This window comes from Salmo trutta, chromosome 10 (genome assembly GCF_901001165.1).
Source record: "Salmo trutta chromosome 10, fSalTru1.1, whole genome shotgun sequence".
NCBI classification, from domain to species: domain Eukaryota; kingdom Metazoa; phylum Chordata; class Actinopteri; order Salmoniformes; family Salmonidae; genus Salmo; species Salmo trutta.
The window spans coordinates 36,392,819-36,406,224 of NC_042966.1; the positions used below are offsets into that span (position 1 = coordinate 36,392,819).

Sequence of the window (13,406 nt, forward strand, 5' to 3'; positions counted from 1 at the left end):
TGGTGTGTCACGCCCTGACCTCAGAGACGTTTATTTTCCTTGGTTAGGTCAGGGTGTGATGTGGGGTGGGCAATCTAGTTTTTCTATTTCTTTGTTTTGGCTGAGTGTGGTTTCCAATCAGAGGCAGCTGTCCATTGTTGTCTCTGATTGGGAACCATACTTAGGCAGCCCTTTTTCCCTCCTTGAGTTGTGGGATCTTGTTTTTGTGTTGTGCCTGTGAGCACACCATTACTTCACGTTTCGTTTGCTGCTGTATTTGTTTTGGAGAGTTTCATTTATTAAAACATGTGGAACTCTACGCACGCTGTGCCTTGGTCTACTCATTTTGACGAGCGTGACATTCTGTTGACATATATAACACAATAATTATTGGGGTCAAATTTGTCTCCACTTTTGTGGATTGAGGTTATCAGTCCTTGGTTCCAAATATTGGGGAAGATGCCAGAGCTGAAGATGATATTAAAGAGTTTAAGTATAGCCAATTGGAATTTTTGTTCTGTATATTTGATCATTTCATGTAGGATACCATCAACACCACATGCCTTATTGGGTTGGAGGGTTTGTATTTCATCCTGTAGTTCATTCAATGTAATTGGAGAATCCAGTGGGTTCTGGTAGTCTTTAATTGCTGATTTCTAGATTTGTAATTGATCATGTATATGTTTTTGCTGTTTGTTCTTTGTTATAGAGCTAAAAAAGGTTTATCCACACATCTCAGTTTTGTATAGACAACTCTTCATGTTTGTTTAGTGTGTTCCAATTTTCCCAGAAGTGGTTTGATTCTATGGATTCTTCAGTTACATTGAGCTGATTTCTGACATGCTGTTCCTTATTTTTCCGTAGTGTATTTCTGTATTGTTTTAGTGAAGGCATAGGCTCAGGTTTTCTGGATCTCAATGTTTTTGGTTGGATAGGTTTCTCAATTTCGTTCCTAGGTTTTTGCATTCTTCAAACTATTTGTCATTGTTGTTAATTTTCTTAGGGTGTCTGTGTCACATTCTTTGTCGTCTGAAGATAAAGAGAAGTCATTGTCGGACCAATACGCAGCAGGGTTATGTGCACTCATCTTCTTTATTATAATCGGAGAACCAAAATAAACACGTACACAAAGAAAACACAACGACTATTCACAGGCTGTTAAGGCACAAGGCTATACACAGAACAATCTCCCACAAAGCACTCAACAAACACATACCTATATATAGGACTCTCAATCAGAGGCAACTAGAAAACACCTGCCTCCAATTGAGAGTCGAACCCCAATTAACAAAACATAGAAATACAAAAGACTAGACAGAACATAGAATACACTAACATAGAACAGTGCCCAAAACCCCCGGAATACATAAATCAAATACCCTACTAAACAAACCACCCCCCCGAACCACATAAAACAAATACCCTCTGCCACGTCCTGACCAATCTACAATAACAAATAACCCCTATTACTGGTCAGGACGTGACAGTCTGCTTTAAATATTTTGATTTAATAGCAATGCTGAAAGGTCAAATATACTGTTTAGGCTTTCTACTGCCAAGTTTACACCTTCACTATTACAGTGAAATGTTTTGTCCAGGTAGTTGTCTAAAAGGGACTGAATTTGTTGTTGCCTAGTTGTTTTTTGGTAGGTTTATACACTACTTTCCTTCCATCTATAGCATTTCTTAATATTGTGCCGTTCCTTTGGCTTTGATGCTTCTTGATTGAGTATTGCTCGGTTCAGGTAGACTGTGATTTTGCTGTGGTCTGATAGGGGTGTCAGTGGACTGACTGTGAACGCTCTGAGAGACTCTGGGTTGAGGTCGGTGATAAAGTAGTCTACAGTACTACTGCCAAGAGATGAGCTGTAGGTGTAACCACCATAGAAGTCCCCTCGAAGTCTACCATTGACTATGTACAGACCCAGCGTGCGAGAGAGCTGCAGGAGTTATGACCCATTTTTGTTGGTTGTTTTGTCATAGATGTGTCATATTTGGGAGGGAATACTGTCACCTCCAGGTAGGTATTTGTACCCCTGTGTGCTGAGTGTCAGGTTATTTCTCTCTCTCCCTTTCTCTTTCTCTCTTTTTCTAGATCTTCCATATGGATGGGAAGAGGCCTACACTGCAGAAGGAGTCAAATACTTCATCAAGTAAGTCCAAACAACTGGAGGGTTAATATTTTAACCGCTCCAGGCTTATGTCCTTATGAACAAACCCACATCATCTGCCAGTCTACCGCTGAGCCCCACGCTTACAGAACCAATCTGTCAATGTTGTGCCAAGTTTCCACAAAGTCTCACATCCCTTTTTCTATTCCATTAATGAAAACTTCCAGTACTTCCGACTATACAGACAGAAACAGTCAACGGCTGCCATTGAGCGGCAACTCCTGTAAACCACAGAATAGACACAACCCAACATATCTGCTTTGATCTCAGTCTTACATGCAGTCTTAGCCATGCTGGCTGTCGAGTAAAATAAAGATGTGCAGGGAGTCCCAGGGTGTGTCTTATTGTTGTTGATGACTAAATGAAATATGTGCAGGGAGTCCCAGGTTGTGTCTTATTGTTGTTGATGACTAAATGAAATGTGTGCAGGAAATCCCAGGGTGTGTCTTATTGTTGCTGATGACTAAATGAAATATGTGCAGGAAATCCCCGGTTGTGTCTTATTGTTGCTGATGACTAAATGAAATATGTGCAGGAAATCCCAGGGTGTGTCTTATTGTTGTTGATGACTAAATGAAAGATGTGCAGGGAATCCCGGAGTGTGTTGTTTTGTGCTTGATGACTAAATGAAAGACTAGTAAGTAATGTGGTGACCACAGCTAGTGACATGTTCTGGAGATTGGGTTGTCTCTTAGTATATTAAACAGAGTTAACACAGCCTGGGTGCCAGTCTGATTCCGCTTCAGTCAACTTGTTGTTGTTTTTCCTAAAAGGGATATAGATCTGCCATCTTAATTTGATCACTCTGTTGTCGCAGAGAATTTTCTTGCACAGCAGGAAATGCAAATTGTGTTGTAGTCAAGGTTTATAAAGGCTTCTAAAGTTGAATTTCCACTGTAAAATGTCAGACTTAATTTACCCTAATAAAGAATACATCAACCCCTACAAAAATGTCCATTAATTGTAGTCCACATAATATTTCACATTTTCTGTTGCTGCAGGATTATTTTCCTGCTGTGAGACGCTAGGTCAAATTAAGATAGCACATCTTTATACAGTTGCATTGTTGAATACAGGAACTATCCGGTGCCCAGGCTTGTGAACACCAGTTCTGTCTAACCAACACTAATCATTACCATTGTCCAATGACACCTGTGCATTTTTACCTTTGTTCAATGACACCTATGCAGTCTGTAATTCTAAATGTGTCCTTCTGTCTGTCCGTGACAAACAACCAGTACCTAATCCACAACAGTACACAGCGCACATGATCAGTACACACTGACACCCACTAAACTAAGGTAATTTAGGGTTAGAAGCTCATAAACGTTAAGGAAGTTGATCCATTCAATTGAAGAGGAATCAGGGGTGATGACCTGAGAGTGATGTGTTGCTCTGTCTTATTTTTGCCTCGTGCCAGTCATGTGACGCAGACGACATCGTGGACCCATCCGGTGACCTGCAGCCTGGCTCTGGGGTTGGGGCTGTCCGAGAGAGAGGGGGAGGTATCAGCCGATGGACAGGCAGACAACACAGCCACCCCCAGCCCCGACCACATCAAGACTTAGACCTGGGACAGATTCCATAGCACATAACATTGCAGAATCTTTAGATAGATGTGTGTTGAATAAACTAGATATTGTGTGTCTTGGAATTGGATAATAGAGAGGCCTCGCAGGCAGCTCTGTATATAACATTTCTATCCGAACGTTCTGTAGCGTTGCTCTTCCCCAAGAGAAGAAAACACACCAGGCAGTGGTGAAACGACACCAGTCCTCCTGTACAAATAGAGATTCAGTAGAACATTAGAGGTGGATACAGAGACAACTACCTGAAACCCTTTAGGAGCCCCAACAAAATCTTGTCTTTAAAATCATATAACTAGCTATACATAATGTTTCATTAAATGGCAGTGTACGTTAGCTGTTCTGGTGAATATGCAGTTTTAAACTTTATTTATATTCTTTTTACATTGAAACCTATCCGTAAGTGGGCTGAACAGTGTATAGACAGTTAATTAATTGTGTTAAAATGAATCGCACAAGGCTAGCTTCCCGGTTCGATGGAGTTGATTCATGAGTTACTGGAATTGCCTCCTCCTTCTCTATTCTATGTGTATGCTTCTATTTATTCCTATTACCTCTATGAGGAACGGTGACCAAGCCCTCTCTTCATCTCTCTATCCACTTCCGCATATGTCTTTTCAAACAATTTCACAACCCTCCATATTTTTCATCCTTAGAAGTCAGCTTCACAATGTGTATTTTTCTTTTCCGAAGCAAAACAGGTTGGAGAAAACTCCAGTTTTTCTGTTTGCTCCCTGAGCTGCACCTTGGAATGCCATTCCGAGAGGTCCACATTCCGAAATCATAAATGTCTTCTGAGTCACAATATACCAGAATCTACTGCTGAAAGCTCGGCCTAACATGCTATATTTTACTTTCACTTCCTTCACCAGAACTGTTATGGCGGAGAGGCAAAGGATTGAAAAGAAGAGTTGGCTTGCATCTTGTCCATTGGTCAGATAAGAGTTGGACAGATTGTTGCCAGGTGTCTTTAGGTTGTAATAATGTAACACATTATGTTTTTAAAAGAGTTATGGAATGAAAGCATGCAATAGCAAGGGTAGTTATCGAACATCATCCTATTTGCTGTTAGTTAACCTGCTCTGTAACCTGTAGTATTTGATTTGATTTACTCACTAGTTGAGCCCAGCATTGCTATTTTTATCCAAAATGCATTGATAACATGTCTGTTCTGTGTCCGTAGTGCTGCTAACTCCATTAAGAGATCAATCAAACAGTATTTCAAATGTACAAAAGGCTGCATTTACACAGGCAGCCCAATTCTGATCTTTTGCCACTAATTAGTCTTTTGACTAATCAGATCAGATCTTTTGCCGATAATTGGGCAAAAGATCATCATTGGGCTGCCTGTGTAAATGCAGCCTAATACAATATGTCAAGTGTGTTGTGTTCACATCTAACCAGCCATTACCAGTGTTTTGCATAATATTACTTGTTATACTAAGTATGTATGAAGTCCTCACAAGGATACTAAAACAAGGACAATTTGCCAGTTTAGGGTTTTGGGTTAGGTTAAGAGTTAGGGTTAGGGCTAGGGCTAGGGGTTAGCGTAAATAGGATTTTGAATGGGAATCAATTGTTTGGTCCCCAGAAGGATAGTAAAACAAACATATGTGTGTGTGTGTGTGTGTGTGTGTGTGTGTGTGTGTGTGTGTGTGTGTGTGTGTGTGTGTGTGTGTGTGTGTGTGTGTGTGTGTGTGTGTGTGTGTGTGTGTGTGTGTGTGTGTGTGTGTGTGTGTCCATCCAAGCCAATATCGACCGTGCCCCAGGCTGGGGAGTATTGATTTTCCCTCTCTAGCATGTGTGGTTAAATATATCCCCTTCCTCTGGAAACACCAATCACATGACACACACACACACACACACACACACAGTCTCTCTCTCTCTTTCTCGTTCTCTCTCTCGTTCAAAGTTCTGTGTTCCATAGAGCCGCGATGAGGAGCAGTATCAGCGATGTTGATACCGTCTCTCCACAGCTCCATAGTTCCATAGAGCCATGATGAGGAGCAGTATCCGCGATGTTGATACCGTCTCTCCACAGCTCCATAGTTCCATAGAGCCGCGATGAGGAGCAGTATCAGCGATGTTGATACCGTCTCTACACAGCTCCATAGTTCCATAGAGCCATGATGAGGAGCAGTATCAGCGATGTTGATACCGTCTCTCCACAGCTCCATAGTTCCATAGAGCCGCGATGAGGAGCAGTATCAGCGATGTTGATACCGTCTCTCCACAGCTCCATAGAGCCATGATGAGGAGCAGTATCAGCGATGTTGATACCGTCTCTCCACAGCTCCATAGAGCCGCAATGAGGAGCAGTATCAGCGATGTTGATACCGTCTCTCCACAGCTCCATAGTTCCATAGAGCCGCGATGAGGAGCAGTATCAGCGATGTTGATACCGTCTCTCCACAGCTCCATAGAGCCATGATGAGGAGCAGTATCAGCGATGTTGATACCGTCTCTCCACAGCTCCATAGTTCCATAGAGCCGGGATGAGGAGCAGTATCAGCGATGTTGATACCGTCTCTCCACAGCTCCATAGAGCCGCAATGAGGAGCAGTATCAGCGATGTTGATACCGTCTCTCCACAGCTCCATAGTTCCATAGAGCCGCAATGAAGAGCAGTATCAGCGATGTTGATACCGTCTCTCCACAGCTCCATAGTTCCATAGAGCCATGATGAGGAGCAGTATCAGCGATGTTGATACCGTCTCTCCACAGCTCCATAGAGCCGCAATGAGGAGCAGTATCAGCGATGTTGATACCGTCTCTCCACAGCTCCATAGTTCCATAGAGCCGCAATGAAGAGCAGTATCAGCGATGTTGATACCGTCTCTCCACAGCTCCATAGTTCCATAGAGCCATGATGAGGAGCAGTATCAGCGATGTTGATACCGTCTCTCCACAGCTCCATAGAGCCGCAATGAGGAGCAGTGTCAGCGATGTTGATACCGTCTCTCCACAGCTCCATAGTTCCATAGTGACAGTGTTCCATACACTCTTAGAAAAAAGGGTTCCAAAAGGGTTCTTTGGCTGTCCTCATAGGAGAACCCTTTTTGGTTCCAGGTAGAAGCCTCTGTGGAAAGGGTTCTACCTGGAACCAAAAATGGTTCTTCAAAGGGTTCTCCTATGGGGACAGCTGAATAACCCTTTATTTTCTAGATAGCACCTTTTTGTGTAGTGTAGTGACAGTGATCCATAGTGACAGTGTTCCAGCTACTGACTGGCTGGCTGGCTGGCTGGCTGGCTGGCTGACTAGCTGACTGGGCACGTTTGAGTGTTAAGCCGAAAGTAGCCGACTGTAGATGGAAGTCAACGAGGAAAGTCGGGGAGGTACATGTGCACTGACAGCAAGTCAGCCAACTTCTGCTGTTTCTAGGAAGCGCGACGATGTCAGACATGACATTTGCCTTTGTTATTGCCAATGAAGTGGATGCTATCGAAATTCCACTTCTTCTACACAAAGATGAACATGATCAACATGGTCCAAGGAATGAATATCCTGATGATAAGGACATTAGATACCAGTACAATCTCTTTATAACAGTCACAAGACTTGTTTTGTATTTGTGTGATGTTTCAGAAATATATATATATATGTTCTAACATCACATACACCGTAGGCTACTAGAATGAGAACATAGAGGTGTTTTTGCAGTATATTGGATATGCTCTGTCGTTGCCATTGTCATGCCTTTGTACCTTCCTCATTATTATTTGTGTTTGTGCAACATGGAATTGTAAGAGATGTGATTAAATTAAGTCCACAAAGATTCTTACTGTATGGTAATTGATTGCATGTCAAATCACCACAGTCTGCAGTGTATTTCTCTCGTTCTCAACATTTATGTTGCCTTTGTCAGTAAGCATGAGGAACAGAATTTGATTCAATCACATGACGAAAAGGATTAGACTATACATGTAAATCAGTTCACATAAGTTACTGGGTAAACATTATGCCAAGCATAATTATGCTAGTCAAGCTGTCAAATGCACTTGGTATTGACCCCACGACATGTCTGGGGTACTTGCTCATGAAAGGACACAGATTAAGCCTCTAAAAATTGCCAGTGTGGAAAAACCCATGTCTAGTCAACAATATGTATTACATTTTATTCACACTTAATAGACAATCAGCACATTTTAATTTGTTTAGTGACAACAATATTACAGACAAGACAAATTGTAGGCTATAATATGGGACACAACATTACAGTAACATCTAAATAAATACATTTGCTATATTGTCTCAAATAAGATATTTAATTTATTTATGTTAAAAATGTGGATCACATGTAAGGTGGTGACCAACGTTGATCAACGTCTTGACAAAAGTGATCCGCTTGAACGCGCCCACTGACTGACTGGCTGACTGGCTGATGGACTGGCTGATGGACTGGCTGACTGGCTGACTGGCTGATGGACTGGCTCATTTGATTTGATTTATTAGGATCCCCATTAGCCCGATGCCAAAGGCGACAGCTATTCTTACTGGGGTCCGACACAACGAAAAAGACGTTACAGACAAAAAAAGACTTTACAATTTAATTTGTCTTTCTGCCCATAATTTCATTTAAAGTACTCCAAAGTTTTTTTTACATCATTCTTTACAGTGGGGCAAAAAAGTATTTAGTCAGCCACCAATTGTGCAAGTTCTCCCACTTAAAAAGATGAGAGAGGCCTGTAATTTTCATCATAGGTACACTTCAACTATGACAGACAAAATGAGAAAAAAAATGCAGAAAATCACATTGTAGGATTTTTTATGAATTTATTTGCAAATTATGGTGTAAAATAAGTATTTGGTCAATAACAAAAGTTTCTCAATACTTTGTTATATACCCTTTGTTGGCATTGACACAGGTCAAACGTTTTCTGTAAGTCTTCACAAGGTTTTCACACACTGTTGCTGGTATTTTTGTCACGTCCTGGCCAGTATAAAGGTTAATTGGTATTGTAGTTTGGTCAGGACGTGGCAGAGGGTATTTGTTTTATGTGGTTCAGGGTGGTGTGTTTGTTAAAAGGGTGTTTGATTTAGTATTTCCGGGTTTTGGTTTATGTTTAGGTATTTCTATGTGGAGTCTAGTGAGTGTATGTCTATGGTGGATTAATTGGGGTTGGGACTCTCAATTAAAGGCAGGTGTTTTCTCTTTGCCTTTGATTGAGAGTCCCATATATTGGGGTGTGTTTGTGTTTGTCATTTGTGGGAGATTGTTCTGTTTTTAGCCTTGTGCCTTACCAGACTGTTTTTGTTGATCGTTCGTTCTTTGTTCTTTGTTATTTTGGTGTTCATTTTGTATTTATTAAAAAGCAAGATGAGCATACACATACCTGCTGCGTTTTGGTCCTCCTTCACCGACGACAACCGTGACAATTTTGGCCCATTCCTCCATGCAGATCTCCTCTAGAGCAGTGATGTTTTGGGGCTGTCGCTGGGCAACACGGACTTTCAACTCCCTCCAAAGATTTTCTATGGGGTTGAGATCTGGAGACCGGCTAGGCCACTCCAGGACCTTGAAATGCTTCTTACGAAGCCACTCCTTCGTTGCCCGGGCGGTGTGTTTGGGATCATTGTCATGCTGAAAGACCCAGCCATGTTTCATCTTCAATGCCCTTGCTGGTGGAAGGAGGTTTTCACTCAAAATCTCACGATACATGGCAGTTTCATTCTTTCCTTTACACGGATCAGTCGTCCTGGTCCCTTTGCAGAAAAACAGCCCCAAAGCATGATGTTTCCACCCACATGCTTCTCAGTAGGTATGGTGTTCTTTGGATTCAACTCAGCATTCTTTGTTCTCCAAACACGACGAGTTGAGTTTTTACCAAAAAGTTATATTTTGGTTTCATCTGACCATATGACATTCTCCCAATCCTCTTCTGGATCATCCAAATGCTCTCTAGCAAACTTCAGACGGGCCTGGACATGTACTGGCTTAAGCAGGGGGACACGTCTGGCACTGCAGGATTTGAGTCCCTGGCGGCGTAGTGCGTTACTGATGGTAGGCTTTGTTACTTTGGTCCCAGCTCTCTGCAGGTCATTTACTAGGTCCCCCCCGTGTGCTTCTGGGATTTTTACTCACCGTTCTTGTGATCATTTTGACCCCACGGGTGAGAGCTTGCGTGGAGCCCCAGATCGAGGGAGATTATCAGTGGTCTTGTATGTCTTCCATTTCCTAATAATTGCTCCCACAGTTGATTTCTTCAAACCAAGCTGCTTACCTATTGCAGATTCAGTCTTCCCAGCCTGGTGCAGGTCTACAATTTTGTTTCTGGTGTCCTTTGACAGTTCTTTGGTCTTGGCCATAGTGGAGTTTGGAGTGTGACTGTTTGAGGTTGTGGACAGGTGTCTTTTATACTGATAACAAGTTCAAACAGGTACCATTAATACAGGTAACGAGTGGAGGACAGAGGAGCCTCTTAAAGAAGAAGTTACAGGTCTGTGAGAGCCAGAAATATTGCTTGTTTGTAGGTGACCAAATACTTATTTTCCACCATAATTTGCATATAAATTCATAAAAAATCCTACAATGGGATTTTCTGGATTTTATTTTCTCATTTTGTCTGTCATAGTTGAAGTGTACCTATGATGAAAATTACAGGCCCCTCTCATCTTTTTAAGTGGGAGAACTTGCACAATTGGTGGCTTACTAAATACTTTTTTGCCCCACTGTATATCATTGATCTTGGCTTCATAATACAGCTTCTTCTTTTTGTTGAGTTAGGTCACATAATATCTCAATTTGTAGTAAGTCAGCCAGTCAGATGTGCAGCCAGACTTATTAGCCACTCCTTTTACCTCATCTCTTTCAGCCATACAGTTTTTAAATTCCTCATCAATCCATGGAGCCTTAACAGTTCTAACAGTCAGTTTCTTAACAGGTGCATGTTTATCAACAATTGGAAGAAGCAATTTTATAAATCAAGTGCTGCGTCTGGATGCTCCTTATAAAATCACATTAGACCAACAAATATTTTTAACATCGTTCACATAAGAGTCACAGCAAAATGTATGGTCTCTTATACACTATTTTAGGCCCAGCTTTTGGAACTTTGGCTTTCGTGGATATAGCCACTATATTGGGATCACTGCATCCAATGGGTACAGATACTGTAGAACTTCGTTCTAAAGCTGTATTAGTAAAAAGGAGATCAATACATGTGGATGATTTTGTTCCTGTAGTGTTTGTAAACAGCAGCTTTCATGGCTGGGATCAGTTCTTTCCTCTTCTGATGCACAGCTTCAGGATAGTCCTTGTTGATGAAGATGTACATTCCTCTCAAGTTCTTGGCTCTTTCCAGAACAGCTACCTTGTCCTTGAACCTCAGGATCTTGACCACTATTGGCCAGGGCCTGTTACCTGTGTGGGCCCGCTCCACTTTAATCTTCCAGTGGTCCATCTTCAGTTTCTTCGAGGTCATTTCCCTCACTTTGTCCTCAGACTTCATTCAGGTCTCATGTGGAGATTCTGCAATTCCATCTTCAACAATGTTGTTCTGCCTTGATTGTCCCTCGAGATAATCTGATGTCTCTGTCATTGTTATTATGGATTCATAAACAGAACTGATGTCCTCTCTCAATGACTTATAGATTGCTGTCATCTTGCCGTTCTCTTATTTAAACTCATCGATCTGACCCTGGGAGAACTGCAAACTGTTCTTCAGGTTCTGGGCCTCTCTGGTCAGGTCATCTATTCTTTTATTAACTGACTCCACCAGTATTTGGACACAACACTTGAAGCTATTTTCTTGTTGTTGTAACATCTGCTTGGGACAATCCGTGGCCCCATCCACAATGGCTAACCGCATCATGGGCTGCATTCAAGCCCTCAAGAAAACCCTGCTAGCTTGATAGGCAGCTAGTTAGCTAGCAGCTAGGCTAGCTGATATGCCAAACAGCTACTCAGAACCGGCCTTTGTCGGCAGCATCACTGGACAGATAGTAGCAGTCCCAGCAACTGATGCCAACCGGGTTACGGAATCGAAACTCAAAAGAGAGCTAGTTATTAACCAAACTTTTTCAATAGACTTTCAAAACAACAAACTTTCCAAAACACCAAACCGAGCTCTCCCTCGTTCCGCGTTCAACAGGAAGTGACTGACTGGCTGACACCTCTAATTGGTCTTGCTGTACTAAAGATTCTACTAAAAACGAGAGTCAGAGTTACGTTCCAAATTGCACCCTATTCCCTTTATAGTGCACTACTTTTGACCAGAGCCCAAGTAGTGCACTACAGTAGTTCCTATATAGGGAATTGGGTGCAATTGGGGATGCATTCAGAGCCAGATAGCTGCTATTTCAGCCTTCTGTTATATTACTTTCACAACATTCTCATTCTCTTGACATAGTTTCTGTTAAGGAAAAATTAACCATGCAAAGTAGTGAAAGAAGGTAAAGATCAATCAATTTCATCAGAGGCAGAAATGGTCAAGGTACAGTAGTTTTAATACAACTGAATCTTGGCAACTCAGAACCCTAACTTGTGTGAGCGGTGGCCTTCAGCCAGCTGTGTGTGTGTGTGTGTGTGTGTGTGTGTGTGTGTGTGTGTGTGTGTGTGTGTGTGTGTGTGTGTGTGTGTGTGTGTGTGTGTGTGTGTGTGTGTGTGTGTGTGTGTGTGTGTGTGTGTGTGTGTGTGTGTATTTGCGTGTGCGGGGCAAAGTAGGCTCAAGATCTTACAGTACATAACACACTGGCTAATTTAGGTCACTGCTGGTCATGCTAATCGCATTTTCAATCTGTTATTGGTACAAACACACAGGCACACACGATATTGGATTGGAGTGTGTGTAAGGAAGATATACTATAATTAAAACAATACCTTTTTTACCTTCAGGTTAAAGAGGATATTCGTAATAGTTCTAATTCCATTGTTCTGAGTTGCAATATCTCATGTTTGATTAAAACAAAGTCATGTGAATACTGCAAACAGGTCCCTTTCTGTCTGAAATGATTTCTAGCCTGCCTAAAGCTAAAATCTGACAACTTTACTTTCGTGTGCCAGCGCTCAGGAGAATATTGTACATGCAGTGACTCACCCACTCACTTTTTCAAGTGTTCAGGGCTGTGCATAGATCTTTGTAAGGGGAAGGTGCTCAAAATGACCCCCCAACCCCCCCTCAAAAAAATCGACCTAAATCCCTAATACATTCAAACTGCATCCGTAGCCAAAATGTTTTAGTTTTTTTAGCATAGGTCTATATATTGTATGCAACATCACTCATCACACACTGTAAGCAAGCTAGTGCCACTGACTCCTTCAGAGACATTTCATTGAGATCATGCACAAACATCTTTAGCACTGTGTGATCCTATGTGGACATGTCTGCAAGTGTTCTAGCCCAGGGGAGCAGGTGTGGCTAAGCAGTGTCCTACTTTTCTCTTGCAAAGGTTGTCACAACATATGCTTTAACAACCTCTGTTGTCAAGGATGTCAACAGAGTTTAGAGTTTAGGAGAGGCAAATAGAGATTTGTTTAACGTATTTGTGTGAGCTAACATTGTGTCTCTAATGCCACTTTTTCAGACATAGACAGACAAAGGACTATAGCTTCCACAAGGGTGGCTACTTTGAAGAATCTCAAATTAAAAATATAGATTTTTATTTGTTTAACACTTTTTTGGTTACTACATGATTCCATATGTGTTATTTCATAGTTTTTGTGTCTTCACT

General features: G+C 41.7%; 1 long non-coding RNA gene across 1 annotated transcript; it reads left to right on the forward strand.

The window, feature by feature from the left end:
• The first annotated feature begins 1,988 nt into the window (after positions 1-1,988).
• LOC115201672 (uncharacterized) lies at positions 1,989-4,072 on the forward strand. The gene is made up of 2 exons (XR_003879788.1): positions 1,989-2,132; positions 3,571-4,072. It is a non-coding gene; the product is annotated as an uncharacterized LOC115201672 (long non-coding RNA).
• The last annotated feature ends 9,334 nt before the right edge of the window (positions 4,073-13,406 follow it).